Source organism: Anguilla rostrata, chromosome 11 (genome assembly GCF_018555375.3).
Source record: "Anguilla rostrata isolate EN2019 chromosome 11, ASM1855537v3, whole genome shotgun sequence".
In the NCBI taxonomy this organism is placed as follows: domain Eukaryota; kingdom Metazoa; phylum Chordata; class Actinopteri; order Anguilliformes; family Anguillidae; genus Anguilla; species Anguilla rostrata.
This window is the reverse complement of record NC_057943.1, coordinates 22162470-22179895: the sequence shown is the minus strand read 5'-3', so window position 1 is coordinate 22179895 and position 17426 is coordinate 22162470. Positions and strand designations below refer to the sequence as shown.

The 17426-nt window shown below is 39.1% G+C and overlaps 1 protein-coding gene and 1 long non-coding RNA gene across 9 annotated transcripts in view; one reads left to right on the top strand and one right to left on the bottom strand.

Annotated features, from left to right (window-relative positions):
- LOC135234298 (semaphorin-3F-like) overlaps positions 1-3556 on the bottom strand; it is a 79636-nt gene extending 76080 nt beyond the window's left edge. For all 6 annotated transcript variants that reach the window (XM_064298763.1, XM_064298761.1, XM_064298765.1 and 3 more), the window contains exon 1: positions 3055-3556. The gene's annotated coding sequence lies outside the window, so the exon portion shown is untranslated. The remainder of the gene's footprint in view (positions 1-3054) is intronic.
- LOC135234300 (uncharacterized) overlaps positions 3503-17426 on the top strand; it is a 52115-nt gene continuing 38191 nt past the window's right edge. The window contains exons 1-3 of one of the 3 annotated variants that reach the window (XR_010324065.1): positions 3503-3555; positions 3806-3956; positions 9900-10010. This is a non-coding gene — a long non-coding RNA (uncharacterized LOC135234300). Of the gene's footprint in view, positions 3556-3578; positions 3957-9899; positions 10011-17426 lie in introns of those variants that run through there. The other 2 variants (XR_010324064.1, XR_010324066.1) reach the window with 2 other exon arrangements.

Sequence of the window (17426 nt, the reverse complement as noted above, 5' to 3'; positions counted from 1 at the left end):
AAATGCACCATGTAAACAATAGAGCTCTCTTACTGCCACCCCTCTGCAGGAAATTACTCCACACTTCTGTAACAAAACACTATCACACCCAACAGGAACCACACCATGTGACATTATTATTTAGCCCGCATCTCTGTTTTCTTTATTGATGCCTTTATTTTTACATCATGTGACAGGTGACAATCACCCTGTGATGACAGCACAAGATTTTTCAGTCAGAATCTGATAATGCTGTAAAACTTCTTAAGGGCAGGAACATGAACAGAGTAAGAGCTGGGCCCCCGACTGGTCATCATAATACAGAGGAAGAGGATGAGGTGAATGAGGAAGAATTACACAACTTCACAGTGAAAGAGAAAGGATCGTGTTCCTTGCTCAGAAAGAAGCTATGAAATTGAAACCAGCTGTTCAAACCATGACTATTTGCAAGCCATTTGTTAACTATCCAACTGTTTATTCAATGTCAGAGCTTGATTTCCCCACATACCACAGTTAAAGTGTACAATAGACAACAAAACGAGAAATTGAGAAAATTAAACTTTATAATTACATATATCCTTCTTTGACCCTAAATATAAAATAAATACACTAAAAGTATGCATTTCCACACTCGAAATAACAAAATACAACAGCAGGCACCTTAAAAAAGCCGGCCTCGTTAAAATAATAATAATTATGATGATGACGGTGTGATATTCATAATAATAATAATAACACCAATTCCATTACACCTATAAAAATCTACATAGCCAAAAAAAAAAAACCGTCGAACGTGCCTTACTATTCTGCGCAGCGTTTATTACACTGCTTCGTAAAACAATCAGGATTAAATGGTCCCTTTCCATTTAAACACTAACAGAACTGCTCTTCAGACTACTGTTCGCGTCGGTAAATATTCAATCATTAAAACCGAAAGAGACAGAGGCAAATAAAAGAAATTGATGTATCCGACGGATTGTACGCAATGGATTCAAAACTAATGTGTGAAAACAATCTTAATAGCAAACACAAACATACTAGTATGCGATTAAAAATTCTGCCAACAGACAAAGAACCCAAAAGCAATGTACGCATCTGTCGAACAACACAATATATTCATTTTTACTTTTCGGTGTGTCTTCTGTTAAAAATAAAGAAGAAAATACAAAACAGATCACTAGTAAATCAACGCCAATATTGACAGCTGCATAATGGCGATAATTAAAAAGCCAACATATGTAGCTAATCATGAAACTAAGATAAAAATATGACCGCCTTTAGCCTACAATTGGTCAAACTGATTTTACGCAGGACGCAAAAGCATTGTTCTCGTTACACAAATACATGCAATGAAAATGTACAGAATGTAGTACATACTATACAGAGGGACAATACATTTAAAGCATATTATATAAGCAGATAAAAACGTACATTACAAATCTTACAGGTGTCAGGCACAACAGACATTCTATGTCAAAATAATAGGCTAATAATGATAACAAACGTTTTTGAAGAGAATGTGCATAATCGATGACAAATTCAAATACCTTCACAAACTAATCGGGGAATCAATTTTATGTTCTTGGCACATGACTTTTCAATCTCACGCTTTACTAACTTAACCAACTTTTCACACAGCATTGCTGTGAATGTCATTACACATGATTTAAGAGATGAATGGCTATAAAATCTGCTTTAAGACATGTTTTTGGCTACTGAATCCTCCTGGCACGGTCCTGTTCCGCTTGTAAACGCAGGTCAACGGGCTGTCAGGTCAAACTACCACAGAGGGCAGAAGATCGGTTTCCAAATTTAAGAGTCCCGAACCTCCAGGTAACGCTATGAACGTGAACTACCATAATATTTCGATGCGTAAAAGTATACGTGGTTAACTTTATATTGTAAAACAAAAATACCCTTAAACGTTTTCACACTAATGAACAATAGCAAGACGTGTTACATAGGCTAGTTATTAATGCAGTAACGTTTCACCTTTGTGGCACTATTCTCTAGGCCTACATGCTATTCACAGGAACGGGCCATAAGAGCAACCAATCTCGGCTACGGAGTCAATTCTATAGGCCTATCCAGCAATTGTTAAGTGCTCTACTGTAGCATGATTGCAGGGATGGGCAAGGGAATAGCTCAGCCTTACACAGCACATTCCTTTGTACTCATATAAAAACAAGCAAATGTAATTTAAGGTAAATGAATATGCTCAAGCAAGTTCATGCCAAATTATGACTGAAATAGTGTAAAAATGTTGTCATTTTGTCATGGACACGTTCATGGAAAGAAACTTTGAAAATGTTACTACTGGACAAAATAGAAACAAAACACCGAAATTATTTTCAAAATAAGATCAGTCTTAGCGGCTTATCACAATTCACTAGTTTGCCATATAGGCTTCTCCACCGGGTGTGCACGGCTCGGATTTGATCACGCCGGGCGACCGAATTGGTTTGCTTTCCAAGAGAGCCCTACGCGTGTGAGCTTATCGAAATGCCCGCAGAACCACTTATGTATGGCCCCCAGCGATTGTGATGAACGTGTGTGCAGTCCACACATGGACTTTATATGCCAAAAAAATAAAAGCGTAACGATAACGCTCAAAATCAATACTGGCTTATGTGAAGCAGGAAAAGAACATGTACATTGCAAGTTCCATAAATATACAATGTACAGTCAAATTACATTTCAGAATAACACTTCCCCTGGATATTAACTGTAAGCAAATGTTCAAAACAAACATTTCAACTTATTTAAAAGTAGCCAATCTATTTAGAATGGGCATCAAATATACACAACACCAAACATTTTAAACCGCTTTAAAACAGGTAAACTTCATCAATGCATATTTACACCCCAATGTATTACTATTAACATGATGCCAAACAATATTATTTGTATATAATTTTTTAAAAGTTTTCTACTACGTGAATTAAAAGCGCTAAAATATCAAGGCAAATGTCTGGGTACCTGTCTAATAGAAGACAAATAGATGTCTCAAACAGTTTTCCGAAATATTGCATTTTCATGAAAATTGACACGGCGCACTGAAATCGAAGTAGTTACCTGTTTGTTACTTTCCACCACAAAGTACTTCAGTTCCACTCATAAAAGTCATTTAGAAAGCAACAAACAATCCAATTCAATCGTCTTGATTTCTTTCCAAAGTTGCAAGTATAATTCCTCTGTTATAATGCTCAAGCTTGGTATTCAGCCAAGCTCGTGGAATTTCTGCTCCAATTATCAGTTGCGCTGTTGTTGTTGTTCTTTCAGTTGACAGAAACAATCCCACTTGTTCACATGAAGTATTATTCCTTGCGATCTGATCGGTTTGTCCGGTTTTGACGATATCAGGCGCTGTTCTTTGACTAAGGAGCTCCTGACTGCTGGAGAAACGCGCAGGCAGGTGGATGCAATGCTCGCTTTCGTGTAAGACACACCCATGGGGCGGAGATTTACCTTTAGTGCCACCGCCCCCAGTCCCGCCCACCAAATAATGCACAAGTGTGCCTGCTGCAATTGTGGCGAACGAGAGTTGAAAATGTCTAAATACATAAATTACCGCCCGTAAGTGTTTGTATCTAAGCTGTGCACTTAAAAAAAATATTACTTCATATTCCCAAAAAGCACAAAGCTGTCCCATCCAATACTATTCAATCTACCGTATCCAAGTCGGAATGACCGCATACCTGTTCCTGCCTCAGGCCATGTGGAATTAGCACAACTTTGCCTGCTTGGTTTCCTGCTGTTTGTTTTAGGAATGCATTTGTTTGTTTTTAAACATTAGATTTAAACATTAGATTGTGCGCCTCTTTAGGACTTCGGCACTTTCTGGAAGTTGTGCGTAGCCTGGATCCTTTTTCAAAGCCGCTCTCCAGCTGTTCCATGCATGGGATTCCCTGCTGCCGTCACGTTGAAAACAACTGAAATTGGCTAACTAGCTCTGGAGAAGTCGATTCTACTGACATGTAGGTAATTTGTGGAGCACACGCTGCATCGTTTTAAATCAATAATCTGAAGCCTTTTTAGTCTGTTTTAGTCTGAAGGTAGAACCATAGCAGCACTTAAGGTTATACCTCATGCAATCGAAAGGCATTTATTACAAAGGTAGTTTTTCTTTATGTAAATTGTGCAGTTATTAAGGGATTTAACGACAAAGTTTCCTACGTTATAACTGTACCTTCACCAAATTTGCTAATGTTTACTAGCTAACATTAGCTGTGTACATGCTGGCACGGTAATCCAGAGAATAAAACACTTCTGCCAATTGAACTATAGTTGGGTTAAAAAATATATATACATTTATTATAATTGAATATAATTTTTATTCAGTCATTTCGACAGCAGCATTCCATAGTCAGCTAAATTTATGACTAACCTTAATCTTTATCTAGCCCACGTTAACAATTGCTTAACTTCGCTTGAAGTTGCAATCTGCTTTCATCGTCACTTTTCAAATGTCCATGAGAAGCAAAATGTTAAATAACCTATTGTTTAAAAAATGCTACCACTCATAGGGTTTATGTGTCAGTAAAAAGCTATGTGTAAGTATTGTGACAAACTACGACAAGATAGCATTTTAAAAACTCACTGATGTCAGTTGCTACTGTGGAAAAAAACATTACTACGAAAAAATAAAATAAAAAATATGACACCAGCATTATTTTTCTCATGCAGCAGCTCCACATTTTGCATTACGGAGGAGAGGTTAGCAGTTAATACTCTGCACGCAGGGATTATCAGCGCTTTGCAGGGGATTTATGCAAAAACCTACCAAAAGCCTAACCGAAACAATGACTTACACAGTTTTAAAATTAATTGTAAGGTATTTAAGCTTACTCTCCCCCATGCATTAACAGAGCAGAAGTCTATCTACAACCCTGATGTTTAAGAAACTGGGGGGAATGTTCTGATTCAAGGGTTCAGTCACATTGATATAAACCCCTTGGATATCTGTGCAACCTGAGAGAACCAGGTGAAGGTAATATGCCACTGTTTAGATGACATAATATATCAGTCTAATTCTGTTTTTAAAACAGCAGAGAGACTGCCTTTTTAAAAACTTTATTCAGATGGGAAACTGAGAGATGGGAATCACAGCACAAAAAGTGCTGTGGTGGGGAACTGAAGCCCAGCCTCTCAGGGGGACTGGTATGTAGGTTGAAATTACATTGCCTTACAGACTGCGCCACACTTCTTGCACTGCTGATTTTGATTCAGGTGAATATCTACCATTCCCATACTAAGAGGTATGTCACTGACTGAGGTTTGTCAATACACTTGAAGATTAAGGGTTTGATTGTGCTGTTTATTGTTCTTGTCATCCAGACCTGTCTGTCTATTCTGTCTGGGACTTTCTTTGGAGAGAATCAATATAGGACGGGTCACAGTCATAGCAGAGAGCTTCAGAGACCCCTTTGCAGACAGACATTTTTGAAGCAATGTTTGATCCTGTAAACCAATTGAGTATCTCTGCGAAAGAAACTGCATGTAATATGAATTTCTTCAGTACAGGGAATATTTTAACTTGTATTGTGTAGTTCACTTTATAAATTAGATTCACTGCCCTTGTGAAGACCTATGAGGATGTTGAAATTCAGCATACCAGATGGAGATAATCCATCACTAAGAACCTGGCTGGCTGGAACCTGTAATTATATGGACATGTCTAATCATTCCAGGTTGGATGAACACATTTCATATCATTCAGGAATAAATCAATTAATGGGATATGCCACGAACACAAAAAAGAAAACAAAAAAGTAAGAGTCTAACCAGGCAATGATTTGAATTTGCAGTGAATATTTATTTGTCTTTGACAGCTGCTGTATTCTCTTTGAAGCAGGAATACAGGTACATGGATTCAGAGATAACTGTTGAAGAAAAGGGATAGTAAAGATAAGAGGAATATCTTCCAAAACCTTTCTGACAGCACAGGACCTGCCTTTTGATCATTTGAAAACCATATAGCCATCAACATTCTCAATGGGCTAAATAGTCCAAATTTCACCTGCTCTTGTCAGGCCCCCAACACACCTGATAAAGCAGAACCACCTTACAAAGTGTTTGCAGTGTATAAAATTGGCTGCGGTATTGGAACTCCTACACATTCGGTGTCAATCAAGCCATGGAAACTGGTGTTCTGAAACTAGAGTATAATATAGATTGAAGATGGCTAGGAAATTCTGAAGAGCTCTCAACTAACATCAGCACCGTGGAAGCTCTTTCAACTTCAATGACTGTATCTCCAGGTCTCTCTTGAAAAAATAAATTTCATTCTCAGTGGGTTTGTACCTGGGTAAATAAAAGTTAAATTAAATGTCCGCATTGCATGGAGCATAACGTGCTCAGCTTTTCTTCAGATTATGCTATCTGCACCACAACTACATGTTTATAAATGGATTCAGATTGGATAGCAGTAATCTAGGAGGCCTCTTCCTACTTAGGTTTTCTGTGGGTAACATAACTGCGCATAAGTTGTCCTCACCCCTGCCAATATAAATGGAAATCAAAACTATTACCTGGCCTTTTGCCAATGGATGGTATAATCTTTTGTTGCAGCATTCTGAAATAAGACCTGCAGCTTTTACAAATTTCCTGGGCAAGGATTCAAAGCCACTTCCTGTCCATTTACGGACACCTACACATGCAGTTCTTATCTGACCAGTCAGACTAAAGGAGAAAACAGTGAGTGGACAAGTCTCTGGGAGTTGAAATTCTGTGCTGTCCAGGAAAAGACTTGTCGCATGATTCTGTGAAAAATGAGCTTTTCGGAATGACCTCAGATATTAATCTATGTGCCAGAGGGCTGGAAATTATAGTCCAAAACCACAGTAGTTGGAGTTATTATATATAACATCTCTAAATTGTATTGAATCTCAATTCGATACAATCCATCCGGACAGCGGACGGTGGACAGCGAGGCCAGGAACTCCAGACATCTGGACTTGTGCATTGCGCAGGGTCCGATTCATATGAATGATCTGAAAACCAGCCGTTGGACAACCTGGACGTTGGCCCTCACCTCACATTTGCCCCATGGTGGCTGCAGGGGAGAACAGGGTTAGACTGTGGATCCCCCCCCCCCTTCAATAGCTGCATCACTAGACTCTTGTTCTTTGTTTGCTTGCTTTTAATCAACTGGCTTTATCATTTCCATCATCTGTCCCACAGTGCACAGCCATCTGCCACTTGCATAAGAAGAAGGAGGAGAAATAATCGTTGAGATGAGAGCATGCCTACCTCCTGCTGGTGCATGCTGTCTAAGCACTACCTGAGTGTCTCTCTGTGCCTCCCTAAGGGCTCAGACTGAACAAACTATCAAGGGATATGTAGACAAACCAAACCAGGCTGACCCAAGAGCCTGCTAGGGTCGGGGGTAAGGGGGGGGGGGATGCATGGAGGTTAGAGGTCACAGGGGGACAAGCCCTACGGGAGGCTGGGATCGAGCCTAGTCGTAACCAAGGCACCAACAGCCATTGTGGAACGACGCTGGAGGATGGGGTGTTGAGTTTCGGATAGTGGATACAGCCTGACGGAATTCCGCAGTCCTTGTTGGCTGAATCCTTGTAGCTCAAGAACAGTTGTGATTGCAGTTTAAACTCTCAATTTCTCTCCCTCCCTTTCTATTATTTATGACTTCTCTCCCATTCTCCAAAACTCATGAACAGCCTTTGTTCCCCCAACTTATTCAAATCCTTGTGCTATAACTTGTCATGAAAGATTTCTTATCACTTGTGAAAACATACCTATTACTTGATGTTTCACTTAAGGGTCCATGGCCATGGGATGTTTGGTTCAACAGCACTGGGGCTATTAGTCAGTAATCTCTTAAAACAATGACCTGGCCAAAAGGCATAGTTAATACAAATATATATTCTCATATACAAAACAACAATTGGGCCAGGAGGTAGGGAGATGATAAGAATTCAAATCAGTTAAAAACATACTCATTTTGATAATGCCGGCAATGCATCCTTTAAGCTTTAATAGAAGAAGCTTCATATAACTATTACAAGTTGTTTTCTTTACTCTGAATTTTTTTGTGATATGAAAAGTGCAAATGCACAACAAACAGAAGTGTACTGGGTGGGATAACAGCTGCAGGAATGAAGGAATCAACCATGGCTGATATGACTGATTTCAGAGTTCCAGTAGCATTCGCTGTGAAATACACTATACAAACATGTAAGCTTTTAAACCTTTCTAAAGTTACCTCTAGACCTCAAAGCGTTCTATACAGAAACTAGACCAAAGAAAGATATTGGTCAATACAGCATCTTGCAAGTGAATAGAACAGCAACAGCTTACTGTAGATTGAAAACTGAAACAAAATTGAGAGCCAGTTTTTGTGATATGTTTTAACTTTTAAGCATTGCAAATAGTTTGTTTTAAAATGCAAGCACTCACACATATATATATACAACAAGGACCCTTTTATTTAAAATAGGCAAAATGAATGTCAAATGTCTCTGACCGGCACGATCTCGTTTTAATTACTATACCCTGCATATAGTCTGGTTTTATTTAACTTCTAAATGTAAAATTAAATCTTCTGGTCATGACAATGTCATCTGCCACTGAATGAAATACTCATATCAACATGACAAAAGTAACCTTTTCCTTTAAGGTTGAGTCTCTTAAAAATGCCTTGTCTTGCAGCCTCAATCAATTCCATCCCTCTATAGAATTTCTCTCTTGGAGACACTTGGCAAAGGTCAAATTGGAGAGATGTTTTTAATGAAAGTAAGCTGGCAGCTTCCTTTGCAGGCTGGGTCTGAAAAGTTATCTTTTCAGTGTGGGGAGAATGAAATCGCTCTCTGCAGAATAGGAACAAACGCTCAACTCTTCTGCAAAGCTATCTGCTTTACCTACTCCTTCCAGTCTGTTCAGCCTGGAATAAAATCTGCACTTCTTTATTTTTATTACACTCAAACTATTTCTTATTAGATGATATTCTATGCATACTTGCAGTCAATGTCTTATGCCACAGATTCTTTTTTTTCTTGATATTTTGTTTATCAGTCACTGTTACCTAGGGCAATTTTTAACAATGAATTTTTAGGGAAAAGGCATCATCAATAGCACTTCATTTGATGGTGTTGTTAACACCTTATGAAGTGTTTTTAACGTTATGCGAAAAGCATGACATTCCATACACAACAGAGAGACTCTGTGGCAGAGTAAGCTGGTTAATCAGTCCTGCAGTGAGACAGGAACACAAGGGATGTGTGTGCAGTATATGGCTGTTCTCTTACAGAAATGGAATACACTGATAATATATTAAAATGCATTATCGAGGAATTATGTCTCATAATATATAAGCAAGTAAGCAAGTTACTTTCATGGTAAAATATTTCAATATGTTGTTTTTTTACATTTTGTTCTGTTATTTATTTTTAACGGGGAGGGCACATTCTGCCTTTCTTTAGAAAATTTTCCCCTTAATCGGATGGGGAAAGCTGAGAGGGCTACAGATGGCAACGGGATCACAGTACAGAAAGTGCCATGCCCACACGGCGCTAGGGGCAGGGGTCAATTTGTCTATGGGTTGAGAGCTGGCCGTGCTATGGACTGATTATGAACGCCCTTTTCACATATAGGCAATAGATTGCAGTATACTCGATTTCCATAAGGGGAAGGCATCATTAGTTTCAGATGCCTTCAGAAGTCTTTCTCCGGCAGCTCGGAGTGAAAGTCTCCTGGGTACCCTCTCCATGGGAGGAGTTGAGCTTGACTGGAGCTAGCACTGTAGAGCAGCATGCAGCCCTTCCCAATGGGAATCTGGGTTCTCCAAAAGATTTCTCCCTTCGCATGGTTCAGAGAAGCCCCCCACGCTCGTAATGTACCATGGAGGTTTCGCCTGCGTGCACAGATGTCATAATGAAAACTTTGTTTCTGTGCTGTTCCAGAGAGGACCTGCATGAAGACCAGATGCCAGTCTAACTAGATCCCCTGCTGAAAACTGATACTGAAGATATCTTGGTCTGGAGGAAGAGCTCATTACCCAGGAGATGTCACTGGTAAATACACACACTGCTAATGAACAAAATTTGTGTGTTCACACTGGGGCCTTAACTATGTGATAACAAACAGCAGTTCCACCAGTCTTGGCCCTGGAAGTGTATTGAAACCCTGTCCAGTGCCCTTGGCTCTGCATTATGGTCGTCAGGAGAAACAGGACTCACCAATAATGTAAAGCACTAATAATCTAGTAGCATGTAAAACACCAGCTTTTATCAGTATTGACGCGGCTTTATTATTGTATTGTAAAAATTGTTTATACAAAATACCCTCTGTGAAAGTAACATTTTTTTATTTAATTCAAAAATATATATTATTAAGAGAGGGTTTTATTGAATTCAAAAATATATACTATTAAGAGAGGGTTTTACCTTTAATTAGTATCAGATACATTTTCTCATAGCCTCACAACTACTCTCATAGCCTCATAACAGTTCATAACTACATTACTACTGATTCAGTAAGACTAGTGTGACCTATTTGTTTATTTATTTAAAAACCAAATGCATGGATTGCTGCTGTCAAGCATGTAATAAGATTTCCATTGTTGGGGTTTACCACTAGTAAGGCAGTCATGTAAAGTGCAAGATTTAAAATACCATGCCTTTACATGTAAAAATGACTGTTTTACAACAGCATAAAAAAGGGTAGAAGCAACATTAGGAAAGGTCGTTTAAAGTTTGGCCTCATATTTGATGTTATTAACGCTCCATTTTTAAATTTGATTACTTTTTTTCTGGCCTTCTGCCTTCAAGCTAAAGCCAGTGACTATTACCACAAGCTTGAGATTCACATGAGATGTAATTAAGAATGTTCATTATTGATAAGGTCCAGACGCTAGCACACACACAATACCTCTCTCCTGTCCCTTTGGCCGAATTACCCTGTTGAATTTAATGGAAGAACATGAAGTCGTCCCTCAGCCTCAACAAGAAAGCTGTTACCTTACGGTGTGATAAGACATTAAAAATTCACTTCACTGCTGGGTTTTGACTGCTCTGCCAGCAGATTCATTAGCATTTAAATGGGGAAAGATAACACAGTAGCTGGCAGAATTGTACTTTGAACACAGAGGTGATTCTCAGCTTCATTAAAAATACAAGATCTTAAAGGGAAACTTGAAGGTGGATTTTAAAAGTTTAAAGTGGTTTAAGACAGCAGAACTCTACAGCTGGAATAATGTACAGCTGCTTCTGCTTGACTCAGGCTTAAATGATCTATGAAAGTGCCTAGGATCCCGTCTTTTTCACATTCCTTTTTTCATTCTGAAGGTAGTTGATGGGAATGATGAAAAACTGTGGGACAAAATGATCAATGTATGTGTGACTATTTGAGAAAGAGAATCTGAATATGGCAGGCCTGTAAAAAGGTATAATTATAACATTTATATAAAATTGTGTTATATTTAGGCTAATACTTCATAAATACTAATGTATTCAAGTATTTTTGCTATGCACTGTGAAATGCTTGGACAAATACTGGCAAAGATTAATCTATGGTCATGCTGATAAAGCTTGTTTTGGTGAGGAAAAATGTATTGAATTGAGAAAGATATGCATTGACTTCATGAATGGGGAGGTCTGTGAGAGGTCGACTGCAGAAATGGAGGGAAGAAGGGGACTGGAGGGAGTGAGAAAGTCCCATGTGGAGAGAGTGATGTGTCACAAGGGTGTTAATGTACTACGCTGGGAGATGAACAGTCAGCTGACCCACAACGGCCCTGGCTATAAACACTGCCACATGTTGAGATCTAGAGTATTACAAGGCATGTGCACATGGATCTGTGTGTGTGCATGTGCGTGTGTGCGTACGTGTGCGTACGCATGTGTGTGTCTATGGGCATATGACTTTATGTACTGTATGTGTGTGCGCGTATGCGTGCACTTGCGCGTGTGTATTTACACATTTACGTGTGTGTTTGTGGATACTGATGGTTCTGGAGATCAGTTTTTGTATGTAAAAAGAACTCTTCACATCACCTGTTATTCTCTATTAGCCACCAATGTTTGGTTGAAGCTGACAGTTCTGAAGTAACATGGCTTTAGGCTGAGTGATCAATTAATTAGTGTGCAATTAATGTTAAAGCTGTATTTAATTGGTATTTAAATTGAATTTAGTCTTGCTATGTGATGAAACTGGTAAGTTACAAATGAATCCTGTCTTTTTCCGGGAAACGATATTATACATTTTTTTCCTAGTATTGCACATCCATCCATTTTTACAATCCGACACAGTATAATAACAAAGTTGTAAAGTGCACTGTCGGCAATAACAAATGTTTTCTTTGAAAATGGATTGAGGCTTGTTCCCATTACCTGTGGTTCTCAAGATTGTGCAACAGTCGTCCTGTTGTTGCTGGCAGCCTGATGTACCTCCTGAACTTTCCAGCCCACAGTGGCTCTTTCCCCTCTCCCCGTCTTCCCTCACAAACCCACAGCTGACCCAGACCACAATGTGAGAACATTTTGAGGAAACAACTTGGATTTTCTTCCATGTTTCACACATCAAGTTAAAAGAGGCGAGCAAGCCACTCTCCTCCAAGCTGCATAAACAGTCCGGGTCCCAGTAGTACATGATATATGCATGGTCATATGATTTTCTTTAAAAAAAATTAAAAAAAACACACAAAAATGAATTACATGCCAATTTTACTATAGCCTTTATAACCACAATCTCTATTTCAGATTGTGTATTGTGGAAAACACTGGAAAATTGAGGGGGATTTTGTTTTAAAATATATATTTTTTAAGAATCATGCTACAATTTCTTTGCATTTTGTAGGCTTTGATATTGTGTGATCTTTTACATCCTCTAAGAAAGTTGTAATGGTGAAATCACAGGGGTGTAGGCCAGAATGAGAAGTATGTTAGTACCCAGTTAACAAACCGTAGACATTGCATTTGGGATAGCCAAAGGTTTCAGACTTCAATAATGTTATAAGTCTAAGCCAGTATTACCCTTTGACAAGTCAGGCTAGTTGCTGTTGCATTATAATGACAATAAAGAGTCTGTTACCCTCCATATTTAAAAAAAAAGCTCAGTATAAACACAAAAATGACCTCTGGCTCACCCGAGAGTGCTTGTTTCATTTTCATGGATGTAATATTATCAGTGTGACAAACGGCCGTGAGATTGAAAAGGCCTTGTGATCGCACTGAGTCCTGTCTGATCCAACGTGTGTTTGCCTCTGTACTTTGCATTTTCCATTCTTTTCTCTCTCTCTCTAAAAGTTTACACTATTTCAAAGTTTCTTTATCAGCAGACTGGCTAAACTTTTAAATATTGATTAAATTATTAAAGGTAAAGCTTTGAAAATGGGACCATCATTTTTTCAATGTACAATACTTTAAGAGCGGTGCATCAGTATAGATGAACATTTGTACTGGTTTGTACATATTTTTAATGAATTTTAACATTGGCTAAATATTTGCTGCTTTTTGTGAACAGTGAGTTGCCTTTCAAAATATTCATGACAAGTAATTGTTGTGTATTGAGAATGAACATACCCAGTAAAATATTCAATGTTCATTGAAGTCTGCATGAGTTTATATGAATCCAAGAGGGATCAAATGTGCTCTATCAGAGTACAGAATTCAGTTTAACATTGAAAATCTTACTGTGTTTGGGTAAACATGCCGGTTGATATTCGCCCTTTTCTTGGCTGTGTTACTGTGTGGTCCACTGGGCTGACAGACAGTGAGGCAGTAAAAGGGCAGTGAGAATCATTCCGATTTAAAAACAGCTGCCTGGCTCTCGGCCTCACCTGAACCGCCCCCAGAACCCCCCTCCCCCCGCCCCGCCCCGCCCTGCCGTGCCACTGCCATGCCAGCCTGTCTGTGCATGAGCCCGGCGTCTCTCCGTGGGAGAAGTGCCAGGGCTATTTTCTGTGCCACGGGGCACTTGGCATGCCCAGGAGGGAGAGCTGGAGAGAGAGAGGGCCGGGGAGAGTGGGAGGGCAGCGGGCCGTCATCTTGCCGCCTCCACCTGCTCCTCAGAGGAGGTGCAAACAGGTGCTGAGGGGGGCCTCCTCAAAGGGCTCCTGTTATATCAAAGAAAGGAAGAGCCTGGAGTACACTAATTAGCTCAGGGCCTTACAAACACATCTGTCTTCGATAGGCCCTAACATTCAAATTTTTTCATGTAATTTCTTTTAATTAGCATTTTTTAATTACCATTTTTAATCTGCGTTTTAAAATTCAGGTTTAATTTTTCTCCCAAAATTCAAATTGTATTTTGTGCCTCTTGAATTGTGACTTCTATACCACCAGCACATGGATACCAGGAATACTGCAGCAGATAAACATGTACTCCTCTGTTAAGCTCAGCCAAAACCAAATAGATGACTTCTCCTGCAACAGTCAAAATACATACTCTATTTTAAACACACAGAAAACACAAAAACACTTTTCCCACACCACTTGCTCCCATGCTGCCTTACTCACACCACTCTCAAGTCATGTCCTGCCCAACATCCCCCATCCCATCACACTTGCTGTACCTTACCTAGAAGGCAGTTTGGCAGTTTGCTTCATTCCAACTTCTGTCAAGTGAAGCCGTCTTCTGTGAACTCCATTACAATTGACACAGTTGACTTCACTTCAAATTGCTTTCCTGGCATGAGTCACATTTCTGTATGTACTGCCAAGGCTAATAACCTTGAAACCTTGAAGAGTCAATTTTGTCCAGAGTTGAATTAATCAATACAAGTGTGCTCTGGAAGACTGACAGTCCCCTCCAAGTATTCCTGACACCACTTATTTTCACTTATCTAGGTTTTTAAATCTCTTTGTGAGACGGCCTGTTGAGAGTATTTCTTGTACTTTAAATGTGAAGGTGATTTACTGACACATAGTGCCAGTAAGTTAAAAGCAGTACTAAACTACAAAGGCTGCATGGCATCCTGCATCCCCAAAGTCTCATTTATGAATGAAGTTGTTGGTAATTGCTGTGGTGAAAAGCAGATCATATCAGGACTGGGTAGGTCCTACCATAGAAATACAGACTACATTTTTTAAAGAAAAACAGATGGCTTCAGCATAACTTTGCATGATAACTTTAACACTTGAATTAAAAACATTCATGCCAGTCTTGTACACAATACAAAGCAGTTTTTGTTCTTCTGAACAAAAATCAGTGCCTTTGATAGTTCTGGAAAACAACATGCTTATTGAAATCTCATAATGGAGCGTACATAGCTAAGATGAATGTTGGTAAGCATACACAATTATAGCCTTTGTGTTCTTCCATTTTTTATATCTGTAACAGATTAATGGCTGACAGGCATTGTAATTGTGTGCAGACATGTTTTACTGGAATTTCATATGCAACAGTTAATATGCTGTAACATCTTAAACATGTTCATAAATATCTATAAGAGAAGGCTTCCATGTTGTTCAATCAGTGAAGCTGTTTGACAGCATCGTTAGCTTATGAGAGTCTATGCTGTGTTAACCCTTACCAGGGGCCTGCACTGCTGTGATGTAATTGCCTTTGTCCCACCATGATTAGAGAGGGTTTAAGCTGGCCAGGGACCCTAAATTGCATTAGTTCTGCTAATGGCACATCACAATTACTCATGGGACACCAGCAGTTCTCAGTAAGGCACTTGCCTGTTCTCTGATTTCTGCTAGCTCTCCAGTAGTACCGTGTGACCTGTGGTGCTGAAAGTAGTCACAAGTTGTCAGGGGTGGTTACATTGGATATTGAATGTATAGTTTCTTTTTTAATCTCACTAAATGAACTGCCAAAGAGAAGTCAATTGCTAGAACTAGAACTGCCATTTACCATCTCCTCATGTCATGATGTATTTCAACAAACAGTGAAGCAAGAAATCGGTTTAGCTATTTAATAGAATTTTAGAATAGTACGTTTTGTATTTCTGTATAAAAACGGATAAGCTAATATGCAGTTAATTAATGACATTTGTAATTACTATTAGATCACAATGCTTTAGTCCCAAGTACCTCTGCCAGTATTTTTGTCAGCCAACATAAACTGACCCTTAGAGGCCTTCCTGTAAGCAGTCTCTTAGCTGGAGGAATGTGTGTGTGGTGCTAAACCCTGCTCCATGTCCTTCCACACCACGGTAAAAAAATATCAGCTGACATCATTCTCACTCCAAATGAAGTGTGCTGAGAATCTGGCTGGTGAATATGCAATGTTTGGAAGGAATATGTGGATTTATAGACAGGGAGCTAGGAGTATTTGTTTGAGAGAAATCCAAAATGACTCCCATAAACCCCAAATATTTCAGAGACCAGGTAGAAAAATAGGACTTCTACAACAAAATGTGCCATATCATCATAACCTCCATCAAAATAGCATTTATTAGTGATATTAGTATCTTTATTTGTAAGATTTTAATTAGTTTAAAAAAAAAAAGATAAGTAACGGTGACAGTAGCAGAATAACATTTGGCTCAATGTCTGTTTGTCCCATGTGTAGTTTCTCAGTAATTCCGTAATTCCGTTTCCTCCTGATATCCAATAGTCTTCTTAATCACATTACAAAGGAGGTAAGACCATTGTGCTAAACCATCCTGGAAGTAAAACACATTGTTCCAAACCTCACTACACAGGAAGTATAATAAAAACTTGACCCTTTCAACTGCAATGCAATGCAATTAAATAATCAATTGCAGATGACTGATCTTCTGGTGTGTCCCTCTACCTCCATCACTCAGCCTCATTCCAATGCAGTGGAAGGAAAAGGTGATCAGCTGTTGGAGTAAGCCTCCAGAATGCATCTCTTTCAGAAGGCAGAGCTGGCTAACCTTTGGAAATATTTTCAATTGGATGAAATCTGATGGTCTGAAAGCCCAAGTTACTTCAAAATATTTATAGAAGTTAGCTGGGTAAGTCCTTAATCGTGGTTTCAGAAAAACACCTTTCACTTCTCTTTTTGCACTTGTTAAAGTACTGCAACTAATGGGTGCCATTGGGTCATAATAAGAATATAATGGTGTCAAAAATGAGAGCTGATTCTTGCAGTTCACAAAATATTACAGTCAATGGACTCAATGTCTTTGGTCCAGTGAAGTTGAATCTTTTGTGTGTTTGTAGCTGTGTGTGATCATCAGAAGAGCTTTCAGATGCCTTGTAGGATTGTCTGAAAACAACCGTTCCCATAAACTGTACCTTCACCCCAATTTTTTTTTGTGCTTCATGGTTCCGAGATCTTGAAGTCTGCACAACATGGCAAAGCCCAAAAAACAAACAAACAAAAAAAACAAAACACGGAGATCAGTTCTGCTCCATTTTTTTTCTCTCTCTCTCAAAGGATTTTCTTCTGGATGTAGTCGCAGTGCTTGGCTCATTTCAATTTACCATGTTCTGAATTCCAGCTGGGGATTACTAGACCACCAGGTGACCGGGGCGCACCACATCCTGAGTGTAGCTTCAGGCATTAAAAGAGCT